The 26,112-nt window shown below is 45.4% G+C and overlaps 1 protein-coding gene across 17 annotated transcripts in view; it reads left to right on the top strand.

Annotated features, from left to right (window-relative positions):
- Positions 1–9,684: 9,684 nt before the first annotated feature.
- LOC105423173 (uncharacterized) overlaps positions 9,685–26,112 on the top strand; it is a 57,325-nt gene continuing 40,897 nt past the window's right edge. For 3 of the 17 annotated variants that reach the window (XM_089082293.1, XM_089082278.1, XM_089082280.1), the window contains exon 1: positions 24,311–26,012. The gene's annotated coding sequence lies outside the window, so the exon portion shown is untranslated. Of the gene's footprint in view, positions 11,836–24,261; positions 26,017–26,112 lie in introns of those variants that run through there. The other 14 variants (XM_089082287.1, XM_089082281.1, XM_089082294.1 and 11 more) reach the window with 14 other exon arrangements.

Below are 26,112 nucleotides of genomic sequence, written 5' to 3'. Positions count from 1 at the left end.
CATGGAAATAACAGCCATGAACAAATATACAAACGGCGTTTCCTGAAACTTGCGGAACTGCCGGGGAGAGAGAGAGAGAGAGAGAGAGAGAGAGAGAGAGAGAGAGAGAGAGAGAGAGAGAGAGAGAGAGAGAGAGACGTTTCTCGCTAAAATTGGAATCCATTTACTTATCGTAAAAATTTAAATTGGCGCGCAATTAAAAATTTCACGTTATTTTTCGTTACTTAATATTGAAACAACATCTACTTAATTAGTCCCCCGCCCTCTCCCTCCCCCCCCAAAGATACGCATAATCAACGGAAGCCTCACAATTAATCCAAAACTGTTTTACTTTAATGGGATTTTATTTAGGATATTTATGATATCTATTCTAATTTCCTTATCTAATGTATCTAATTACGGCGAGTTACCAGTCAGTGCCCTCGTTTCCTAGAATTCTATTTCATGGCGTGCCCGTTTGCAAAAGGGTACGTTACTAATGGGAATTTGAGAGGATCGAGGACACGTCGACACCTCGCAGAGGAGAACTTCGTGCAATCTTCGCCGAGGGAAGGTCGCTGTTACTCCATTAAAAGTCGATCGAAGGCGTTTCCCGGGTCGGAACGTAGCGCTTCCGAGGCGACAATTTGCGGCCAAAGCTAAAGGTCGCGGGGCAGACTAGGATAGGAGCACGCGAGAACGTACGAGGGAGAGGAGGGAGGGGGGGGAGCATATTCGTACAGTTTCGTCGAAGCGTTGCATTCTCAATTAACGCGCGCTAATTAAGAGAACCACCGAAACGCACCTGCGCGCGCACGTACAATTTCAGTTACACTCGCGGAGCCTGACGCTCCGACAGTGGCTTTACGTTTTTTTTTTTCCTCTCCTCCTCTTTTTTTCTTTTTTTCGGCGTATCCCGAATTGCCAAAAAGGAAGTTCACATGGGTAACCAGCACGTTGCTAGGTCGAATAAGTGCCTAATTATAACTATCTTACATCTACCACATCGTGTTATTACCCCAACGAAACGTACACACGACGATACGTTTTCACCGGTGTCCGATGCACGCGGACGCGCTTAACAAACGTTACCTGGTCAAATTTGCAAGGATGCGCATAATAATCATCCATTAGCCCCAGTCATTTGCGTCCGGAAAGGCGGGTTCTCACGCACTGTCATCCTACCGCATAATCTCGTAGAGAGACCTAGCCCGGAATCGATTGTGATCGGGCCCTCTCAGAACGATTATCATATTCGCGATTATTATATCGCGCCCGTCAAGGCGTGTACACACACACACACACACACACACACACGCGCGCGCGCGCGCGTGTATGCGCGATATCGATGTTAAAGCGATCGGTTTTCCCGCGGTTCAAATTGCTGTATATGTCGTCTTCTTTTTGTACAAATGGAAATTACATTTTAATTAAATGTCTTTAATGAGAGAGACGAATTTAGTATTCCGGGTTTTAATTATTTCGCACTGAATCGCGCGTGTGCGCATAGGACGGAAAACAGCAAAAATATTCTCTGTTGTAATTGCGTAATCTACCGCGCTATACATTAGTACACATATATGCATATAAAATTTTCCATAATTAATTTTCTATAACGATAAATGCTGCGAGCGTGTGCATTTGACGATCAATGATTAACATAAAGGTATAACTTTTCCTCGAACGTAAATTATTAAATAATTATCATATATATTCTAAGTTTGTGTATTATTTCGTCGTAATGTATTGTGTCGTAATATCACATTTGGCAATATTTTATATATATATATATATATATATATATACGATATATAATATTGAAAGTATTTTAGATTGTTTTCGACGCGTGACAGTGGATAATTTCGCGTCTGTTTATATTACCTCATGCTTTTGCGAAATGCTTCCCCGAAGACACAATGATAACAAAACTGGCATCGCGCAATAAGTGGCACACTTTGACGTAAAGTTTCGTTTCTACATTATGTGTCAACTATCTTTCATGATTGACCAAATTCATTGACACAGATGAAAGCCACGCGATACGCTTGGCCAAAATTATCCTACATAGAGAAAAGAATAATATATTCAATGTATTCGAGTTTTAAGACGTTTGCCACTTCAAATGCGAGGCACGGAATAACGTAATTCTAAAATTACCATAATTTCTAAGAAAATTCGCAAAAATAATGCACGCGCCAGATTACGTTCGCATATTACGACAGGTAAGCGCCATTGCGTAATGCCCAGACATTTCGCGCAAGTTTTTCTGCGGTGTTGCGTCATAAATTTCATTAGAAATATCTATAAAGACCTTCTTAGAAACTAATGATAAATTCATCTGGTGTAAATTTGTTTGTGATTATTTTTTTATAACGATCTAATACAAGAAGAATGTTCTTGGTAGTCGAAGTTTGTTTACTTCTATCTATCAGTCTTCGCTTCCAAGAAGATCTTTCTTACGTATGTCTACTAGAATATTGCGAAATGATATAGCGATTATGAATAATTAGAAGCATTGTCCGATTTTGATTCTTATTTACCAGGAAAGCGAAGATTTTTCATTTTACAACTCTAATTTTATTTTATTGAGATCTAATAATATCGTAATTACATTGATCGTGTAGCGATTAGCTATCAATTAAATTTACACATCTAAATCCATTAATGTGCTATTTGCGATATCGTGAAAATTGCACACGTGTCTAAAAACCATGTTCCAGGAATGCGATTTAATTATTCGAGATTGCAGAAGGCAATTTAATTCGTCCGATGCGAAACTTCTTATTACTCCTTATCAAGAAAACATTACGATAAAAGCTTGATAGTGAGCATATCATGTAATTATTAGCCGGTTAAAGAGACGTAAATGGTGTGGTGGTACGGGATGTTTGATATTCGATGTATTATTGACCTGGTTGCTCAATGCAGTCTAATCCCGATTAGATAAACAGTAGATAACAGAATGTGCAATACGAGTGTTCTTGCGAAATTATGTATCGGGCGATGAATAGGGTTAGTGACGCGGCATGTTGTAATTCCGCAACGGACGACTGGATATATTGCGCAAAAAAAAGGTATGCCGTACAAGCAAAAAATTTTGAGACCAGATACGCGCTTGCGTGATTAATGCGCTGAACGTGGAATTCCAAAAGGACGCCGTCGAGGCATCCTAAAATTACGATGCGAGAAGGAGTGTCGGGTGTTCCTTTCCTGTTTCTGTAAATAGGATACTGCTAACGTAATAAAAGGGAGGAATGTATCGCGAGGATAGATTGTTGCGTAATTTAACAGAGATCGGCACGGCGGCGCGTTGCTTGCGGCGAGATGATAAAATAAACAAGGCGATTCTCGGAGCGGCGACAGTAATTCGCACGGCGATTATTTAACGGAATTGAAAAATGGACGGAGTCCATTTCGCGAAAATTCACGATAATGAACCGCCGCCGCGCGTGATTCGACGTAGCGCCTTCAAAATTAAATGGATGATTCTGGAATTCCGCGAACGTACTCGCGCGGTGTCGCTCGACGCAACGAGCAAGAAAGGTTCTTTGTATTTGAAAATAACTGGCGGTGGAGGAAGGAGGTGAGGAGAGGCCGATTAGGCGCAAAAATGCACCGGCCGAGCGCGACGGATAGACGTGCGTATATTGAGACGAATGGACGCGCGGAGACGTGGCGGATAGAGGACCAAACGAGAAATAGAGTAGCGTGGCTCGCGGAAGGGAGAAGAGGAGTAGCGGTCGGTTTGGTCGGCGGTGGGGAGGGGGGGGGAGGAAGGAGGGCGAGGACGGGGTAAAGGCGAACGTACCCTTAGGAAGCGAGAGATGCAGCAACTGTGAGAGCGGAGGAGAGGGCCGGGGGAGGCGGACGAGCGCCGAAGCGGCACAGAAGGTGAATGTCCAAGGGGCCAACCTGTTCGAGGTTCATGGCCCCCGATCGACTAGCAAACTCTCTTGCAGGAAGCCATCCTGCCCAATCTGCTAGCGAGCCTCGTGCAGAGGACCGCGCCGCGCCGCACCTTGCTCTCGGGACGCCGGAATTTTCAAAAATATCCTCTCGCCGCGCGTTTAAACGTCTAGGCCGCCACGCTTGATCGCTTACCACCCTCTCGGTGGTTGTTAGATAAATGTTAAATAAATAAACTATGATTCAATCTTGCGCGCGTTTACGTTCGAAACTTCATTTTGAGTCGTTATGAAACGTTATGTAACGAATAATTCGCGATTTGTTAAAGAGATTCATGGAACGCGCGATGAAGAAAAATAGAATTTAATATTGATGAAAAGATTAATAAGATATTATTAATCAAACATTTAAAAAAGTCACTCCCACATCAGTATCAGCTTGTTTTTCATTTAATAATCTTTCTCGCGGATCTTTTGTCACATCGGAATAAAATAAAGGTAGTATAATATATACGATACATTAAGATGAAAAGAATATGTTTACATCGTGACATGTCTTATGGATATTATATTGTACCGTATTTAGCATGTCGCTGTCACAACAATTCGAACTGCAGCGAGTGGCTTCCGAGAAAATTTTACTTCCTATAAACGTCCTCGACAGATCAAGGATTTAATCGATGAAAATATTACCGCGAAGGATAGTCCGCGCGAGAAAGGCAGCTTGAAAACATAAAGGCGAGGGGCTGGCGGCATTTCAAAACCGGAAGAACAGGCACGATGATCGACGTGCATAACCGAGTTGAATTCTTTGAGTACATCTGACGTCCCCGATCGCATCAAGTGTATATACTCATCATCGGTTATAGTAGCATTAATATACCGGTTTACTGCTCTTCGGTTTTTGGCATTTTTATTCTTCGTGGAGCAAAAAAAAAATGTTTTCTCTGTCTCCCTCATTTTACATAGCTGCTATAATCTATTATTTAAATATTAAATTTATACAAATTTGTGCGGAGCGTTAAAGCAAACGTCCGTTACGCAACTCCTACGAGTTGCTCCTGCGATTTGTTTTCGGCAATGAAAAATTCAACGCGCAGCGCTTTTTTTTTTTTATTGCCAAGAGAGACAACTTTCGCTTCGCGATTATTCTCATCGGGCGAGACGCCAACCTGACGCGAGAGGCCCATAGACCAGCAACATCTCGCCCTCGATATAAACTATAATCTTATCTTCCGCGTTAGTCAGAACGCAAATATCCCGCAATATGCGTGAGACTTATGTGCGGGATTAATATAATAGTATCGCAATGTTACCGAACGTCTTTCAAAGATTAACGACTGGCTACACATGCGCAATATTGTAGACGTATTTCTCAGCGGGGTGACGACAACGCTGCTGCTGATGATGACGGTGATAATGATGATGACGATGATGACGCATACGAAACATACATATGTGTTACATTTAAAATCAAATTCGAATGAAATTTTGCACACCGGCGATACAAGACGCAGTACATCAAACGCTTTCGAGCAGTCGTTCGTGGATCCGGTTCGATTCACCTTTTCCAGACGTCAAGAAAGCCGGCGTTTGCGACAAGTCACGCCTGCCTTGAGGAAAGAGAGGGAGGAAGAGGGAGGGGAGAGAGAGAGAGAGAGAGAGAGAGAGGGAGAGGGAGAGAGAAGGAGACAATAAGACGACGGCTGCGAATTCCTCTACAGATTCGAGATATTGCGTAACAAAGTATACACCAGGCAAGCGGTACTCAATATAATGGCGCTTGCATCACGCGCGTTGAGCTCTTCTCCCGTCGTGCGTTTACGCGGGTAAGAGGTAAATCGATAATCGTTCACACCTAGACCGATTTTACTAATAATCCCCTAAACCTTTGATTTAGCACACGATATATTATGCGAAAGAGCACGATACAATATATTTTTCTACTTATGATATTATAGCCAGGTTTTGTGCTAAAAGCGTGCTAAAAATGACCAGCTGCAGATCTGAAAATAATTTTGTTGGACCATCAAACCTATATTATATAGGACGCTTAAGCGTGATGATAACTTTTTTTTTTTATATTCTCTTTTTTATATTCAATCAATTTGAACGTCCTACATAATAATTCTTCGATGACTTAAAATTATTTTCAGGTTGGACCAAATTTCAAGATATTTTAGCAAAACTACATTCTTTTCATGTAGTGATGTACCATACAAATATTTTCATAACTTTATCTGAAAGAATTTTGTAGCTAGTATGTACAATCATATTTCCTAAATCTAGGCTCTTCTTCAGGCAATCTTTAGCATTATATTTTTGTAGTTAATGCTAATAAATAAAAGCAAATTACAAGAATAACTCGCAAGATACTTGCATTAATGTCGATTTGCAAAAATTTGCATAAAGTAACGTTTAAATTATACATTACATGGTAAAAATATAAAATTAAAAAAAAAAAGCATTCCTTATGCGTACAAAGGAAACACTTTCCCATCTAATTCCGTTTATAAATATTATTTTACATTGTCCATTCTTAATAACGTGAATTAATGATTTGCAACTTGGTATTCTTCAATCAAACGGTGTCGATATATCTTTTGTGCGGGCTCGCATTATTGGGTTATCGTTAGGTACTTTATCTAGCAATCGGAATTATTTTACGTAACCAGATACACAAGCCGAGCGATTACGATGTAATTATCGCGTAGCTCTTCGCAAAGTGGCTTCTGCCGTGTTTTCATCCGATAATCTGCTTTCGCTCGTGGGTTTTGGCCTGTGCGAAAGAGTAACGGTAGTTCGTTCACGCCGCCTCGATTGTCTGGCATAAGCGCAGAATTTTAGATTATAAGTGTCACAATCGCGTCTCACACGTCTCGTTTACAGTTTGGATCATATCACGCCGTAATTCGGGACCCGGGACCAGGCTGATTGCTATCACGCGGGTCGCATTTGCGAATTCCCGTTCATTCGCTCCTAATTGACTACCTCATTCGACAATACGCCGCGATAAGTCCGTACCTGCGAATCTGCTAATTGATGCTTAAGACACACTCGGAACTTTCTTTCTCTTGTCTTCTTTCTTTCGCGAGTATGACGAACTTTCAAATCGTCAATTGTTACCTTATTAATGTCAAAGATGATTCATAAATGAGAGAATCTCTTTCGCCTTATAAAATTATAAAATGCAATGTATAAAATAAAATTGAATTTTCAGAACTTAAGGTGTTTGATATTTTTTCACAAATTCTTAGCAAACTTAGAGAAAATAAACGCGAAAATGTTATTTCCGAAAAACCACATTCACATAAATATAAAAAAAAAAAAATTAATAAGGCAATAATTAACTATCTCGTACCATTTGTCGAGCTAGAGAGCTGAAAAGGAAAGTCTATGACATACTAGTAATGTTACTCGGTATGTAAAATGAACGGATTAAGATCGCCCTTCGAGCATTCCAAAGCGTTCGTGGCACCATGTAGACGGGCACCCTAAAACATTATTGCTCAATGATGTTCGACGAGAGTCTGGGTATTGCCAAGTTCTCGAGCTCGTTATCCCAATGAACAGCTAGCGAACATCGATCGCGGTCTGCTCGATTAAACGACTGAAGGACGACAATCTGCATTCGCCGTTTATCGCTCTAATCTAAAGATACATTCGGATATGATGTCGAGAGGGAAAACATCTTGCAGCGTATTGACACAGATGCATCTGGGATTACAAGTGACATTAAAAAAGTATTCGCTTATAGATTAATGCGACTGATAATTCGCCGATTTGCAGGAGGGATCGAATTAACGGCGGAAAAAAAAATATATCGTTACCGATTACATCCCGGAGCAGTGGCGGATTTAAAAAACAGTTTCTGCCCTGCGAGAGATCGGGACGTTTTTCTTTCGCATCGCCGCGCCGCTGACACATCGATGACACGTATATCTCTTACAGAACAGTCCGCATAGCTAATTTGTCTCTATCGCTTTTGGTTTTACACGTCGTTGATTTTCAGAGTTCCACCTCTCGTGGATCTCTTTTTTTAAGAGGATATAATATTTTACAAACGAACCCCCCCCTCCCCCATCTCGACTACCGAGAACGATGTTATTAATTTTAGATCATCTAATAAACGACATAATCCCGAGAACCATCGTACAAAACGGGTTAATTTGATTTTTCAATAAATCATCGGATTATGATTTTTAAAAAGTAGGATTTCTTTTTACATTTCTTTTTACATATTTCTATATTTTATATTAGCGTGACACATTTTTATAACGTTGAAACAATTTATGCTGCTTTAAAAGAACTATCATTTAATATATTTTTTTATTTAAAAAGGTTATATTAAAATATTTTCTGTATGATGATTTTTTAGGATCTACGTGTATTTAATAATACTAGAAATTGCCTTTTTATTCTTTTTTAAAACAGACTCTCTTTTGAAAAACGTGACAAAATTATTTCTAATTTAATCGTTTCATTTAAACTGGCCAATACAGTCAGTTGTTACTAAATGATGACGTATAACATTACGCGTAGGGCCGCGCGTAAAATAAGATCGGTCGTACTACGTATGGTTAAGCTACATAAGTTAGTGTACGTAAAAGCTAAATACCGGACACGGCAGGGTGATAACGGAGCTGACAGGTGGGGGCAAGGCAGGGTGCCGGCGATGTCAAACACCAGCGCGAGAAGAGAATCTTCCCGCGATAGAGAGAGAGAGAGAGAGAGAGAGAGAGAGAGAGAGAGAGAGAGAGAGAGAGAGAGAGAGAGAGAGGCGGGAGGAAGCAGAGAGCAGCGGTGAAATTTCTGCATTTCGTTCGAGGCTGACGGCGGAGATGAGACGAGATGAGACACGTACAAGAAGAACGAGAGAGGAGTGATAGAAAGAATACGGTTGAAAGGGGAAGAAAAAAGCGAGAAGAAAGAGAAATGGCAGAGAGAGAGAGAGAGAGAGAGAGGGAGGGGACAAAGAGAAAGAGAGAAGAATATCGGAAGGGTATGGTAAAGGAAGGGTGGATAGATAAGGATAAGAGAGGAGAAGAGAAGAGAGAGAGAAGAAAGAGAAGACGAGTTATAGTGGGATAAAAAGGAAGAAATAGCAAGGGAAGGAGAAAAGAAGGGAAGAGAAGAGCGGAGAAAAGAACAGAAAGGAGTAGAAGAGAGGAATAAGCGGATGGGCCAATGTTGGGGAGTAGGAAACAGGGAGGGAGGGAGGGCGATTGGTCGGCACGGACGAGACTCGTGAGACGAGCAAGGGGAACAGCCGAAGCGGTGCACGGTCGAGACCAAGGGTGCCAGGGTACGGAGGGGGGAAAGAACTAAACCGAGGGTTGGGGGCCACTAGCGAGGAAATGGTGGGGGGCCGAAGAATTGGCGAGGACCAGGCCCTCGGGACGGGGAAGCGAGGGAAGGAGGACGAAGATGAGGACGCGGATGAGGACGCGGATCAGGAGAACGAGGAGGAGGAAGTGACGGAGCAGGAGAAGGAGGAGGAAGACGGCGGAGGAGGAGGGAGGACGTCTGGTGGAACACGGAGGGGTGCCGCGGGGAACTCCGTGGCACGGGGGGTAGGGGTTGTCGCCCCTCTCGCGGCATCAGCCCTGCCAGCGTGGTCGCGAGGAGCGGGGGCCGGGTTAAATCCCCTCTCCTTGCGTCGCGAGGTTCCTATGAATTTTGCGACACTCAATAAAAAGTGGTTCCACGAGGTTAACATTTCGGTAACTATACCCTCGCCTACCCGGGACGCGCACGCACGCACGCACGCACGCACGCACGCAAGCAAGCACGCACGCACGCACGCACGCACGCACGCACGCACGCACGCACGCACGCACGCACGCATGCATGCACGCACGCACGCATGCACGCATGATACAACGACGACAACGACAACACAACGACGATGACGACGTCGAGCCGGATCGGACAGACGTGTATATACATATACTTACGTGCATACACCATACGCGCGAATACGCACGCATATAGACGGCCGCATATACACTCGTTCGCTCTCTCTTTCTCTCTCTTTCCCTCGAACCCTCTCTCTTTTTCGCGCACAGGGCCACTCTTCGGCGTACATCACGGGGGCCACGCACGCACACGTGAGGGGGCCGCACACACGCGTGTGTGCAAGCGGGCGGCACACGCTCGTGTTAAAAACGAGGGAAGCGAGAGAGGGATAGGAAGAACGGCGCGGAGGGAAGAAGAGCGAAAAAGAGCTGCTCGTATGGATAGAGAGAGAAGGTGGGACCGACGGAGAGAGAAAGAGAGAGAGAGAGAGAGAGAGAGAGAGAGAGAGAGAGAGAGAGAGAGAGAGAGAGAGAGACGGTGAAAAAGAGAGGGAGAAAGAAGAGCGTACACACGCGCGCGGGCGCGCGCTCGCGGGCACTCGGCACGCACACATGCACGCCGCGCGCGCACGCATACCACAGGACTGCCGAAAAAACTGCACGGGAGAGGCGCAGCAACGGGCAAACCGAACCGCGCGCGAATCAAGTGCTTTGGCCAGTCGCGTTCCCAATCACTCTACGACTAGGTAGTCCCCCGGTGTGTGTCCCAAAGAAGCGGCGAGGAGAGCAGCTGGGTCCTTCGGTCCTCGACGTTCGGCCGACGCGCAAGATAATACACGCAGGACATTTCTAAAATCGCGCACCGTCAATTGTCATCAGCTCGCTCGCTCTCTCTCTCTCTCTCTCTTTCTCTCTCTCTCTCTCTCTTTCTCTCTCTCTCTCTCTCTTTCTGTCGCGTATCATTCCACGATCGAGCCACGATCCCGCGGCGCGTGTTACGCACAAGGTGTTATCAATTCTGTCCTGCTTCGCCTGAAACCTTCGTGTTTTTTTCACGCTTTTCGCCGCCGCGTTTCCTTTTCTCGATCGACGAGAATTCTCGACCGCGTACGTTTCGGAGGAATAATTTAATCCGGGGTGTCCGGTACCATTGTCGAGAGAGGAACAGAGAGAGAGAAGAAGAAGAAGAAGAAGAAAAAGAAGAAGTGCGCGATCTTCAGTTATACCGAAGAACAAGGCGAAAAAGCAGTGCGCGCCCATGCGTGTATCGACGGGATCGCGAGTACGCGTTACGGTGATCCAGTTACGCGCGTTTTACACGAGGAGAAGAGGGAAAGGGAGACGACTTCCTTGAGGAGAGAGAAACGGTCACGGTGTGAGTGATATCACGGTACACGCGCGCCTGTTAAATCTCGCCTGTGACGTTTTTTTCGTCATCCGACCTGTGTATCCCGAGGGTCCGCGAAGGATCCGCGATTTGCGAAACGATCGACGTGCCCTGCGGACGGACTCGGAGGAGAATCGGTGACAGGGAGCGGAAGAAGAGCACGCGAGAAGGAAAGTGCATTACACGTCAGTTCGGGACGTGAGTCGTGAAAGAGAAGAATGAGCTAGCGCAAACGGAAGAACGGAGATCTTTTTTCGTTTCGCGATTGCCGCATGTTTTCCCGAACCATCGTCGACGAGGGTGATCTCTGTGAGGCGATTGTGAAAAATCTGAGGAAATTCAAGTTCGTCGATCAAATTGAGCCTCGCTAGTGGAACACACGACTGTCCCATACGTCATTATACAATCACTAACGATCCGTTCGTCTGTCAGAGATTCTACGCGCGATTTCATCCAATTTCCGCCACCGGATAAGACATCGTAGAGTACAATAGAGATCAGCCAGTGGAGCGGCTTGAAAACCGAAAGAAAAGCGAAGGAAAGAAGCGCGACGCGGTGAAAAGAGACGACAGTCGCGTCTCCCGAGTTGGCGATATTTCGGCGCAGCGCTGGAAGAAATCGGCGGAAGTCGGAGGAGAGACGTTCGCTCCGCCGACGTGATCGTCATCGTCGTCGCATCGGAACGATAGAATCACGGGGCTCGGCACCGACGACAAGGACGCCGGGCAAAGGAGGTCCACACTTCACTTCTCGCTTGACGATCAAGGTACGTCCACAGTTGAGACCGGTGGCCTTCGGCCGCCTGTGCGGCTTCCACGCTGTACGCGGTCGCTAGAGACGGAGGAAGAAGTTTGGGGAAGACAGAGAGGGAGGGAAATGGAGTAGAGTGAGACGAAGGCACATGGAGGAGGAGAGGGAGCGAATGAAAGAAAGAGAGAGAAAGAGAAAGAGTAAAAAATTCGGGAGGGGGTACTTAAAGGGGGCGGACGGAGGGCAGGGAATAAGAGGGATAGACGAGGAGAACGCGCAAGGGTGAGACCGAAAGAGGAAGAGAGAGCGGTTAGGAGGGAGGGGGCGAGAGCGAAAAAGAGTGCGAAAGAAAAAGGGGGGAAAAGGAGGAGAGAAAGAGACAGAGTAGCGCGAGCGAGAAAGAGAATGAGGAGACGAGCGTGTATGCATGTATCTGTCGCGCGAATCATATAGCGGTACGCGTGCATGCAAATATGCATGTACATGTGCGTACCGTTCGCGACGGTGCGATGCGTGCACATGCACCAACACACACGGGCGGACGAGCGAACGAACGAGCGAGCCGAGAATACACGCGCACGCGTACGCATATGCCCGTGGCATGAACACGTATGCGTATCGTTGAACACCTAGTTAGCGCTAGAATACGCGCGCGTGTGTCCTTTCATGAATCCACATACGGTGACGTGTCTCGTATGCCCTTGCCTATGTATGCCAGACGGCGAAGGTGACGGCGGTTGTGGACGGCGGCGGCAGCGACGGCAGCGGCGGCGGCGGCGGCGGCGGCAACAGCGTTGGCGGTAGCGCGGCGTTAGTACCGTTTGGACTGGCGCGGCTAGACTCGCACTAGACGAAGATAATGCCAGACGTTAGAGAGTGCCTGGCACATGACGTAATCCATCGCACGCTCGCTCGCTCGTTCGTTCGCTCTTTCGCTCTCTCTGCGCCGCGAGAGGCGCCCGATCCTCGTTTATCGTGCGTCGCTTCGTGGCCGTGCCGCGACCGTGCCACGGTCGTCGCTACGCCACGCCATGCCACGCCGCACCGCGCCGCGCCGTACCGCGCCGCGCCGCGCCACGCCGCGCGTACGCGCTCGACTCTACGCGTTCACTCTCGTTTTTCACGCCGCACCACGCCTCGTCTGGCGCGAAACTCCCGCCGCGTGGGAGTAATCGTTTTTTCCTCGTTTCCTTTTTTTTTGTTTTTCCTTTTTTTTTTTTACATACTCGATTTCGTCACGTTGCCGCACGCGCACGTGAGAGCGAGAGCAATTTTATTTCTGTTTTTTTTTTTTTTTTTGTTCACTAACCGCGGGCGATTACGTATTTTTTGGGACGCAGGATTCCAACACCCGCGAGTTTACACACGGTGTCCCGCGTTTCGGACGTATATTGTACACACACACACACACACACACACACACACACACACACACATATATATACATACACGTATATATGTACTTCCTTTTTCTTTTATTTACGCGTTTACGATGCACGAGAGTCGTGCGAGACCACGTGTCGCAAATATTAAGTAAGCAATATAAATATTAAGAGCTTCGTTCGCGAGGCAAAAACGATTGCTATTCGTAGACGATATTTCGCACGCACCTGTGACCGCGCGCGCGAGAGAGAGATTTCTTCAAATCGCGCTCTCTTCTCGGCTCGCGTCCGCGCGTCGGACCGCCTGCGTTCCCTATTTTTACGAGAGACCGCAGGTTAAGCTTGTTGCACGGCCGTACTGCAAGTTGAAAACACCAGCGGACCTAGGTATAAATAGATCTCGCGAATACAGCACATCGACAACGCCAGGGTGGGAAGGAGAAAGAAATCGCGAGAGAACGAACAGGACACGTCGGATGACATAGAGGAGAGGAACGAACTTGGGAAAGGAGAGAGGGAGGAAGAAAGAAGGGAAGGGGGTGAAGCGAACTTTGGTAAAAAATAAGTGGCGTCTCGATGATGATGCGTACGTTTCTGAAAAATTTAGCACGCTGCCGCGTGTACTCGCTGCGCGTACGCTTGGTACGCGCGCGTCCGTGCGTGCGTGCGTGCGTGCGTGCGTGCGTGCGTGCGTGCGGCGTGTAGCAATAGATAGACTCCCCGCATACCTCCAGCGGTATGTGCAGATGCGGATTCTCAAGGATGGCCTCGGACAAAGCTGCGGCTCGCGCCCACCTAATCTCCTTTGTTGAGCGATGTTTCGTCGACAGCGAGAAACGATATTGTTCCCACGATTGAGACCCGTCACCCGTCCAATCCCGATATCGCGCGAACGCTTGCGTCTGGTAATTTTAGCTCGCATGAACAATTCAACGCGCGATTTACGATAGCGCGCGCGCGCGCGCGCGCGCGCACGCGGGCGCGGGCGCATAACGACACCTCCCTCACTTTCTCTCGTTCTCTCTCGCTCGCTCAATCATACCTATCCGATTATGAGCACTGTATAAGAATTCGGTAAATCCGATTAGATGAAAAAAATTGTAAGAATTCTGCGGGGAAGTCGCTATTACGTTTGGTCTATTCCGCTCCTTTGTATTACATTTCCTTTTTACTTATGAAAATCTCCTTATGTAAATATAACGCGAGTACTCGCACACATACTCGTAAATTAATTCTTTATAAAGGTTCGCTTTGCCTCGTAGCTTTCAAAATAAGCTTGCCGTATTATTTCCAAGCTTGCCGTATTATTCCCAAGCTTACCGGTTTTCAAGCTGTCTTGATTTCATATGTTTCATCAACATGTGTTGCAACTCACTACTTTACTTACTATATTTAACTATCATTTCTATCTTTATTTCTACCGCTTCATTGTAATAAAAAAATGTATGCGATTCAAATTTATATTAACATCGTTCGTCGTGTAACCAAACATGTGCATTTACGAGTTATATTTCTCCATTCTTGGAGTATCGACCCCTTCTTGGCGTGATTAAAACGGAAAATCTTTCGGCGCATTCGACCGTCCAAGTATGATCCGATCATTATCGAAATGACCGCTAACCCTTATTAATTTATAATACAGTCGGTCTGGTCGCGTATTTGCACGGTAGCATTAATACGTCGAGGCAATTAGAACGGCGATGGCCGGTTAATTTTCTTGGAAGCACCTGCACTGGAGAGAAAAGGGATGTATCCGGTAACGGTGTGTTCTCCTTGAACCATAACGGACGCTGAATCTCACCCGTTATTCCCATTCCTCTTTGCTCCTTCAGTCCTTCGATTCTCCGCTCCGAGAGAATTGTCGGACATCGTAAAATGATCGTGCTCGATCTTTCCGTACCTGCTTTCTAACGTGGCTCTATGCAAATAGAAATTAGTCCCTTTCAAGAGATTGAAAGGCGCGAATGCCGTTAAAAAAGATATACGCGAATCGCGAAGTGATAAGAAATAATGTAATATAATCCCCCTTTAAGAGAAGAGGAAATCTTACGAAATCTTGGAAGAGAATATATTTCGAAATATATTCTCTGCCTGTGAAATATGCAAATGAATAATTTTTATATTTCCTTAATTATGAAAAAGAGTGACAGGGAATGATAAAAAATTAAGAATTGCAATAAAAGATGAAATATTACCATGATTAAATATTACCATGGCAGAAAAATCGTCTCGAAATAAAATTCGTAAATGACTATTATCCAATTGCTGCCTATGAACAAGTTAGAACACGTCTCTACAGTGTACACCTATCGCATTAGCCATCGCGGCATTTTTTTTTCTTTTTTTTTTTATTGCGAATATCATATTTCGCAGAATCGTCAAAAATACCGTCAGCGACAGGAAGTCTTATCATGCGCATATAGACGCGTTAACATGACGAAAACAGATAGTCGAATTAATGCGAGGATAGGCCAGGGAGCGTTGCGTAACGCGCCGCGGGCTCAGTTTTATAATATTAAAGGCAAACTGATTTTATCGCGGCGGGCTAGTGCGATTCTACGAATAGAAGTGTAGTTTGTACGTGCAGGTATGCATACACATAATACGAATCGGTCGATTAGATTGTACGCCTAGTAACTAGATTACGTTCGCGGCGGCTCGCGCGTTATCTGCGAAATTAGACCCCGACAAGCGGACGCGTTATTTAGGCGCGACGGACGTTCGCTCCGTGCGAACACTTCTCAGTTAGGAAATCGCCGTTCGCATTACAGACCAGACACGTTAATAACGATACCGTCGCACATTCGTACACTGATAATTTATTCCCCGTTATTAGATATCGACGTCTGAGAATAGAGAGGAACTTGACTATAAATAATAATAAAAATTTTGAGTTTGAATATATTTCACGTATCTCTTGAATATGTTATAGCCTGTATTATTTACATCGCTGGTGAAACACACTCGCGTTGATCTCCGCCGATTTATTTCCGCACAGAAAGCTGTTTTGGTATTACATGCGACATATATACGGATACTCCAAGCTTGCGGATACGCTCGAGAAGATTATCGCGCGATATACATCGCGTATCCTATTAAATTTAAACATTCCTAAATGCGCGGAACGCCTGCGTCTTTGCGTTCGACGATCGATAGCGATCGATGCAAGAGAGAGAGAGAGAGAGAGAGAGAGAGAGAGAGAGAGAGAGAGAGATAGAGAGAGAGAGAGAGAGAGAGAGAGAGAGAGAGAGAGAGAGAGAGAGAGAGAGAGAGAGAGAGAGAGAGAGAGAGAGAGAGAGAGAGAGAGAGAGAAAGAGAGAGAGAGAGAGGGAGAGAGAGAGCGCCTGCGGAACACGCGCGGGATCGATAAAATTAACAAAGCGAATTCTCATTCAGCGACCCAGCCAGCGCAAGTCAATCGAATAAATTCCCGCGCGCGTCGATACAAGACGCGCTATTGAATTGTATATGTATGTGCAACTATACGTATATATGCATATATGTACTGCGCGTGAATTCAGATGCGCGGCGATTATGCGGCCACGCCACGTTTTGCACGTTGCGTGTTAAAATTCGCGCGGCCGACTCCACGCGTACCTTGAGAAGAGGAAGGTCGCAGGTGCGAGATCTAACAAATCGCGTCTTACAGGCTCCCGTGACTGCGTATAAAAGAAGCTTGGTAACGACTCGTTTGCCATAACAGTAGTACGAAAAAAAAAATATATATATATATATACTTTGTATAGAAAAAGATATATATTTGAAAGAAAGTATATTATATATCTGTGAAAAACACTATAACATATGACATAAGAAAGTATAACATATATCTGTGAAAAAAGGTTGGAAAAAGAACGGTTTGCCTTTGATTTTCATTACTATTTCTTACAAAATATTAACTACATTACCTTCCACTCAGAAATAATCCATGGATACGTTAGATTAAATATTAATTCTCTCCGTAAGGATATCCTGCGGTATATCGATTTCTTGTCTTGCTCGGTAGTTGTAACATCTTTAGAAATTTCCATTTGTACAATCTTGTAGAAACTTAATTTTTCCACATTGAGAGATAATTAAATATCTTAACTGTATTACACAATTACCTGAAATAATTATTATCTTTATATTATTTCCTCTATTGATGATTTTACGAAAATCACATATTTCGTAATCGCTATCATATCGTAGCATCGAACGAAAGTTGCAACGTGTTTCATCGGTTATCAAACTTATCTCACGCGATAGCAATTGGCATTATTTTCTCGTTTGTACAATTCGAAAAGTCACGAGCTTTGTACAATTCGAAAAGTCACGAGCTTGAGAAATGATGGAAAAAGAAGAGGAAAAAGGAAAGTAGTAAGTCGCCTCGAGTTGCGAGTCGAGAGGACGAGACGTCGCGATCGCAGTCGCTTAGGAAGGCCGAAAAAAATGTGGGCGCGATGCGCGGCGCCCATTGTGAAAGCGGCGAGAAAGAGCGTCACTTTATTTAAGCCACTTGAAATGCGCACGTCAGCTGATCGTGACGAATCATATCCGAGAATCCGGCGAAGAGTAAGTTACCGCGACGAGGGTATATATGCGCGCGCGCGCGCGCGCGCGCGCGCGCGCGCTGACCGGGTATTTATGCGTGCGGGAACGGGCGCGCGGTTCCTTCCTTCGGACGGTTCTTTGTTTCGTGCATTACACGCGCGCATGTGCACACGCACACGCGCACGCCCACATCCGCGTGCGCGAACGAAAAAAATGTGCACGCGGGCGCGGGCGCGGGCGCGGGCGCGGGCGCGGATGTGCGTTTATATTGCGTCGCTAGAGTGTGCCCCGGGCGTATGAATTAGGCGGACCCCAGAAATAGGCTGTCGTGGAAAAAAAAAAAAAGAAAATGAAGAAAAAAAAAGAAAGAAAACTCGCGGCCTCGATTTCTTTTTGCGGGTCGTCGTCAACTCCGCCTTTACCGTACGGCATCGAGCTATCGAGAATCACGGGTCACTCCGTAATGTTTTCGATGACACTCTAGACTACGATCACGTGTCGCACAATGATGTATCTTCTGCGAAAATGCTGTAATTGACATACTTGACTGAATCGTGGAAATTGTAATCATTCCAAATCGTATCGATTTTTATATTTCTAATATCGCAGTATATTTGTGTTTTATTTGAAAGATTCGTTCAAGGTCACGGTCCTGAATTAAAAAAAATCAAAAGTCGTTTCGATAGAACGTATATTTTCAAATATTTTGAGCGAGGAAAAATAAGCAGAATGTAAAAAAATAATCGTTCTTTTTTTTTTTATGCGAGCTTACAATTTTCCATATATCGCGATATTAGAGAATTTTTTTTCATGTACCATATTGGAAGTTAATACGGCCAGTTAAAATAAGCGCATCGAGGCCATCATTGTGACGGATCGATATCTATAGTTTTTTCAATAATTTCACTTTTACACGAAAAACTGCCTCTCAAACGAATATCCAAATTAGAAGATTGACTCACTTTTTTTAATCTCGATTACATTTTGTATAACTGAGCCCTCACAGGATTAGTTTTAAAAATCATTTATCTTTATTTCGAAGGATAAATATATCCGACATTAATATCTTTTATAGTTGAGCTTTTTTTTTTTTTTTTTTATTTAGACTTCTATTCTAATTAGAATCGGCGCGAGACGTGCTCGCTCGGAGTGTGGTAGGTTTTTAAACAATCCCGTAATTGACTTCGCGTGCCGTGGCGTATGAGATACGCTCGCAAGTGCGTAAATGAATTGCTACAGGTGTGTCTCGCAAAAACTGGTTGCACATCTGTCCCGAAGCGAGAAGAAGTGTATTCGGCGCAAACGGTATCACGGTCGACGTCGGTCGAAAGCGCTCGTCTAAAAAATACCAGCGGGCGCGCATCCTCAATTCTTTACTACGAATCCGTTTTTAACTCTCACTATAAACATGTATATATCCGTATACACGTATATACCCCTCATGTATATCTCGCGATGCAAACCCGATGCAGCCGACTGTGTCTGCGCTACAATTAAAAATATAGCCGCTGACCTGTTTTCAGTATTTTTAAGCGCCGACGGAAATATTCGTGGATCATCGTGTCTCGATTAATCGTATGGAATATATCCTTGGAAAGTAGGTCGGCCCGAGACGAACACGAGCGGAAACGATCTAGAGATCGATAATCGATGGGCGGATTGTTTTCTAAATCGGTTTCAGTCGTCGTTAGTCAGTTTCGCGATGTGCATCCCCATTTGAGATACATTTGCCACGAAAAATCGAAAGGGAGGTCTATCCTTGTTTTTTGCGCGTCTTCTCTTTGATCGTCGAGATTTCACGTTTTATCACGTATTCGCAGCTTCGTAGATTCATTTGACGGAATCTATTGGATTACATTAGACAAATCTGAACGCAGTCGTCCTCCGAAATTCAAATCCACCTCTCCATATGATATGATATGACATGAATTAATATTAACATAGCGAGATTTTATAACTATGAAAACGCTGAAGATTTCAACGTCAATTTTCAACCCATCGAGTATCATGTTCGATGTGCCGCAAAAAAATGCTCTTAATCGCTAGCGATAATTGTTCAACATGTTCGTGTAATAATAAACGTTTATTCGAAATTATAACGCTCCGAGAATAGCCGAGAAAGAAAATTCCGTGACGATTTTTAGCCAGAGAGAAATGTCTACAACCTTACTTAGATACCGACGCAATTTCTTCGATTTTCGATTTCGGGTGCGAGAAGATAGTATCAATTCGGTCGTCGGGGAAATAAAAATAGAGAAGAATGACTTTTTTGTGTGTTTGTAATTTTGAGATCCGAAAATTAATCGAGATGCCATGCTGGTTTCGGTCCCACCGCGGTCGGAACGGCGGAATCGCAGTAGTACAAGATAGCGTAGGAATAGACGCGAGCTATAACGGTGGCACTAGTCTCGTAAGTGAAGTAGCGCATGTCTAGTAATGGCCAGCCGGCAAAAGGTTCTCGACAAGGACGAGCCCTTTTGCCACGTCCGACTGATGCGCGAAAGAAAAAAAAATGGAATTTGCTGCATGAAGTTTGCCTTTACTGCGCGAATATCGGCACTCTTTTTTTCTAGCTAATTCGGACATTCGCAAAAAAAATCTATACGTGCTTAACTCTCTCCGTCTGTAGCGTTGTTATTTTTCTCTTAAATTGGCCGGAATGAATGGACAAAGGCAAATTGTTGAAAATTCATCGTTTCTTAAAAATTAACACACAAAAATTTTATGCCTTTGGGATATTATTGTAATAATCTGGTGCTGATTATAAAACGAAGCTACCCTTCGGGATTTACTTGATTGGGCTCTGAAAAGTTAACATTGAAGACTCTTCTACAAGGAATTCGAACGATTCACGGATAAAAAAATCATTTTTTTTTGCGCTTATATATCTGCGTATGTGTGAAGGATTGAGCTTAAATAGCCGCGATAATCCGTATTAGTTTTACACACAGTTTTCGGTCGATCTTTTTTAAATTACGTTTCCGCGTGCGAGACGAACGACGAAAGAAATTCGATTTAAACCAAAGTCAGAGCGGTATGCATCGTCGTGGTCGTCGGTTTTTCGATCGAGGTTTTTTTTCACCTGATTCGTCGGGTATCTCGAGCATTCCCACGTTTAGCGCTATGTCGGCCGTCCGTGGCGAAGCGTACCGTTGAAGAGAAATAATTGGTTGTTTGGCTGTCGACGGATTAGCCCGCTCTCGAGGTCAACGGCCACCAAATGTTTGCGAGTGCAGGGGAAGAGGAAAGGGTACCGGTTCGCGCGGAGGGGACGGCAGAAGGAGAAAGAGAAAAGGAGAGAAAGAGAGAGAGAGGAAATGGGTCTCTCTCTCTCTCTCTCTCTTTCTCTCTCTTTCTCGGTGTGGAAGTCGGGCTGAGGCGAGTCGGGGACCAGAGAAGGATAGACGAAAGAATAGGGAAGGTACGTACGTAGCGATCAAACGTATGCTACCTCCGATGCCCCCCCCCCTCCTCCTTCACCTCCGCCTTTTGTTACTTCGCGTGTACAAAGTGCATTTGAAACTGGGGGCCGCCGCGTCGCTTCCCTAAACAGGACGATTTATCGCCGTGTTCAGTTGCCGTCGATCTCCACGAATCCCGGAAAACGCCGGTCTCACCGTTGGTAGGCAGCACTTTAATCGGCAGGTGCGTAGCGCTAACGACGTTTCCAAGCCACCGACGGGGGGTGGGAGGGGGCCATTTTGGGCTTTGTGCCGCTTGGTACGTCGCGTTCATTAGCGCGATCCGCTGTCTGTCATAATTAAATGCCGTATGGTTCTCGGAATAGATTTTTTTTATCTCTCGTATTGAATAGATGACCTAGAGACTCATCATCAGCGATCGATCCTTACATCGATAATAAAGGAGTATCATTGTTGCACACTTTTTGGCACTTTTTTTTTCTCTCATAACAACATACTCCTTTGTAATCTTTTTCATCGAAAATAAAATGAACATGTTCCAATATGAAATTATTAGACTTCGGACAAAGTGGAGAGTTAATACGTTTCATTTAAATAATTTTAAATGAAAAGGAGGTCATGCAAGAATAGGTTTAATTCTACATGAGGTAATAAGTGAAGCGTGTAATAATTATGATGATTGCTATTGCAATTATTATTCCAGTATCATGATTTTTTCATTATTACTCCTTTGTGTCACGTGCATTACTTTTGAATGATTATAGTTACTTTTTAATGATAATTTAAAAGACTTTTTCTTGACTTTATGTATTATATTTGCCATTTAACCGGATGTTGGATTGACTTGGTGAAACAATCTGTATATGTGATGTCACAAGCATAATGATAAACAGGCGACAAGATGTGGATGATGGGAACTCGTTCGTGCGTACGAAGGAGAGGGAGTGAAAAAGGTCCGTTTGGATTACGTGGTGCAGACGCTTCTGGTTGCAATTCAAGCGTGTCCACCCGAATAATGCCACGTTACAAAGTGTTTCTTCTTGACACTGTGTAGCGGCGGACGATATAACGTCTGAATACGAATGGACTTTGATTTTATAGAAAATAAGACAGGACGAAAACATTGGGCAATATTTTTCTAGACATTCTCGGTGACATCAGCCTTGTGATTTCGGGACAAGCGGTACATTATGTTTATCGATTTGACTTTATGAGTTGGTGAATATACCTATTCAAGAAAGAGCCAAGAGCAACTTTAAAATGTTTGTCGAAATCAATTACGTACGGCTGTATTAACAATACATTCACACGCGTGCGATAGCTCGTTATCCTTTATCCTGCGAGGAATAATCTCTTTCCCTTTCTCTCCCCTCCGTAATGCATTCACTTTTAAGAACATCCTTGAGATTCCGCCAAATCTGTGCGAGAAGCTTTCATTAAAATCAATTACGTGCGGTTGTAAATCTTTGTGATCGTGTTCTTCGAGGCTCGCCTCGCAAGTCCGTGAGATATTCTGCATTTAACGCACTCCTGTATTCTGCGAGGATTTATTACGTCACGTAAGATCAAGGATTACCAGTTCCGCACACCATTCGCGCGCTTCTCTCTCTCTCTCTCTCTCTCTCTCTCTCTCTCTCTCTCTCTGTCAGATACGCGCACACATATACACCCACACGTATATAAACATACACACCCAACGCCCCGTGTCTCCCTCTTTCTCCTTCTCACCCGGGTGGTGTGGTCACCTCTGCTTTTGGACACCTGCTGCTTCTCGCTGATGCAGACGCGAGCCTGCAAGCGAGGCGCAGCGTCACGTGATCGGACTAGCCGTTCTATGTGTATATGCAAAGCCGTCGAATACGTGTACGGAAGGCCAGTGAAAGTAAGTTCCGTCATTTCTGCCACGTCCTATGCGTCCTACGTTTCGCGCTTCGTCGTCGCGGAGCGATAATGTTACGAACCTGGCGGATTTGCCATTTGAGTCCCTAATATATTCCGTTTGACATTCGTCTGCTAAAATCAAACGTGTTATTGAACGACATCAACGATTTTTGCATCGGTCTGCAAAAATAGCCGAAATAGCTCTTAGGGCGAAACGAGGACGAGTTAAATTTTTCTTGTGAAACTCGTTTCGGCAAAACCTATGTAAATATTTTGTTGCGAAAACACACACGCGGCCAAGCTTAGAGTTAAAACTCGAGATGATTCTTATATGCCCATTAGATATAACGATTGATCGTTAACATAAATTAATAAGATAATCCACGATTGAATTAATATTTATCGATCGCTATTCTTCTTGAATCGTTCGTTTTTTTTCCATTGACAAGATTTTCGTAAAGCAGTTTGTGCAATTTCAATGTCCTTTTATCGACGATTGCTTCATCGAGATTCGAAATTTCTCAATACCTATTCGTAATTAATTCGCCTCTTGCGAATTTTTTGTCGCAATCGCAATGCGAGGACACGTGTCGCTCGTACGCAATGTGCTACAGGCATTTACGCAAATCTGCGACCACGTGGATCACACAGAGAAGGAGAGAGAAGGAGAGAGAGAGAGAGAGAGAGAGAGAGAGAGAGAGAGAGAGAGATGAAAGAGAACGTCGATATGGAAAAAAAGCGCGGAAAAAAAAAGAGAGATGATAGAGACGAAGGGAAACGCGTGGTGGAAAAAAAAATTGGCGGCTCGATCGTCGAGGAACGTCGTTCGCGTTCGTACGCAATCTAGTCCAAGCATAGGTGCCACAGCCCTCACAGCCTGGGCTCCTAGGAATCCAATCAATAAATATTACAATGGAACCCCTAGAGAAGTAGGGGCGCAGCATATCCTCCTCTCGCCTCCACCTCCAACCCCTCCATCTCTCTACCGCGCGCGTCCCATCCTCTCCGCGCGCCGTCATATTCCTCCTCCTGCTAGTCGCGCTAGTCGGAGGAAAAAGGATCTGTCCTACGTCGCGCTCTCGCAGTCGCTTCATTCCTCGTACACTCGCTCGCCTCGTCCTCGACCACGTCCGCGAAACTTCGTCTCCCACCCCGTCGTCCGGCACCCACCCGACCCAACTCCCCCCTCGTACCGTCGCCGCCTCCACCAACCCGTGTACCGCTCCCCCTCCGCGCGCGCCCCGCAACTCTCTCGCTCTCTATCCGCCTTTTTCTCATCCTCCCGAAGCCCGCCACCAGCCACCACCCGCCCCTTCACGGGCCCTCGAGCCCACCACCGTTTACATTTTACTTTTCTAGTAGCGAATTAAAACCGCGTTCATGCGCAGCCCGTGGAAGGGCGTAATGATTTTTTGAGGGGCGAATCGAGTGGGGTCGCCTACGGTGGTGCACGGTTCGCGGCAGGAAGAGAGAGAGAAAGAGAGAGAGAGAGAGGGGGGGGGGGAGTAATAGCTCTGGGTGCTACTGTCGAGTTTAGCAGGAGCAGGACGGCGCGCGTGCCGCGGCAAGGATACATACTCGCGCGCATCCGCGAGCGAGCGAGCGAGCGAGCGGGCGCGTTTTTGCTTCGTTAATGTTAACGAATGAGGGGTACATAATTATCGGGGAAATGGCAGAGCGCGGATCCCGTTTATCGATCTCAGTCGAAACACGCAGGAACCATTTTACAGTTTTATTTCCTCTTGTTTTGTAATAGAGAGTCACATCCGGAATGGACCAAAACCGGCCTGATCGTTTCGTCGCGTATTATCTCGAGCGTGACATGCGAGACGCGCGTCGTCTCATCTCTCTCTTCTCTCTTTCTCTCTGCCATCTATCGTAAATAAAAAAATCGAGAATCGAATCCTTGGCAAAAGATCCGATGGAACATTCGAACAATGAACATTCTCGACAGATCTTGGAATTAGCGTAGAATCGAATCTCAATTAATTTCGAGTCGTCGATTCTTTGTCGAGCGTTTCAGAAAAGATGTGTAAGACCCGATGCGAACGCGTGCCCTCTCCTCTCCCCTTTCAGGCATCTCTTCTCGAGCGCATCCAACATTTTTATCGCTCTCATGGCTGGACTCGGCTCGCGACGCTCGGCTACGCGCATTTTCGTCTCATGAACTGATTACGGCGGGGTAGAGCGCGCCGGCGGGGAGAGAAATAGAAAGAGAGAGAGAGAGAGAGAGAGAGAGAGAGAGAAAGAGAGAGAGAAAAAGAGTGTGGCAGAGGGAAGAGACCAAGAACGGGGAGAAACAGCCGCCGCGGCCGCAAGCATCAACCTCTCCCACCATGGCGCCTCTGTGGCCGGTTCTCTCGTTCTCGCGCGCCTTCAACTCTCACGCTCTCTCTCTCTGCGTACGCACTATTTTTTAGTCCGCACTTATTACGACAGATGTCTCATGCTCCGATAAAGAATAACGGCGGGCAAAGCGGGAGCCTTCCCCCCGCTAGATGCTAGTCCTAACCAGGCTCGGGAACAGCAGCTCGTACTTGGTGCTTCGTCGGCTCGTGGTGTCACTGTAACGCGCCGGTTTACGTTACGCACGTCTCTCTCCTTTTTTTCTTCCGGTTCCTCCTCGTTCCCTCTGTTTCCCTCTTATTCTTTCCTTTTCTCTCTATCTTTCTCTCTTTTTCTTTCTTTTTCTTTCTCTCTCTCTTTCTCTCTCTCTCTCTCTCCTTCTTTTTTCCCTCCTTTTAACGTTTTCAATTTGCCGCCACGCTTCATCTCGCTCTTAAAACTCTGGGGCCGGTCACTGCCGGTCGCGAATCGGCAGCTGTTCCCCGCGTGATATGCCGCGACAGTGATTATGCCTATACCCTCGTCCATACGACCTCGAATCTGCGCCGGAGACTGTTGTTTCGGTCGCGGGGTGTAAAAAGGACGGACGCGCGCTCCTTCTTTTGGCCGATTGGTGCCTGGCACACGTGGTAGGTACGTTCATCCTAGTCCGGATGTCCACCCGTGCCGCGTTGTCCCACCGCTATCATCCTGCCTCGCGGTCACATTTCGTATTTCGCGGTCGAATCG

The sequence above is a fragment of the Pogonomyrmex barbatus genome, unplaced genomic scaffold (genome assembly GCF_055798465.1).
Source record: "Pogonomyrmex barbatus isolate J1 unplaced genomic scaffold, ASM5579846v1 scaffold6, whole genome shotgun sequence".
NCBI classification, from domain to species: domain Eukaryota; kingdom Metazoa; phylum Arthropoda; class Insecta; order Hymenoptera; family Formicidae; genus Pogonomyrmex; species Pogonomyrmex barbatus.
Note: the sequence above shows the minus strand (reverse complement) of the source record. Positions and strands in the feature narration are given on the sequence as shown.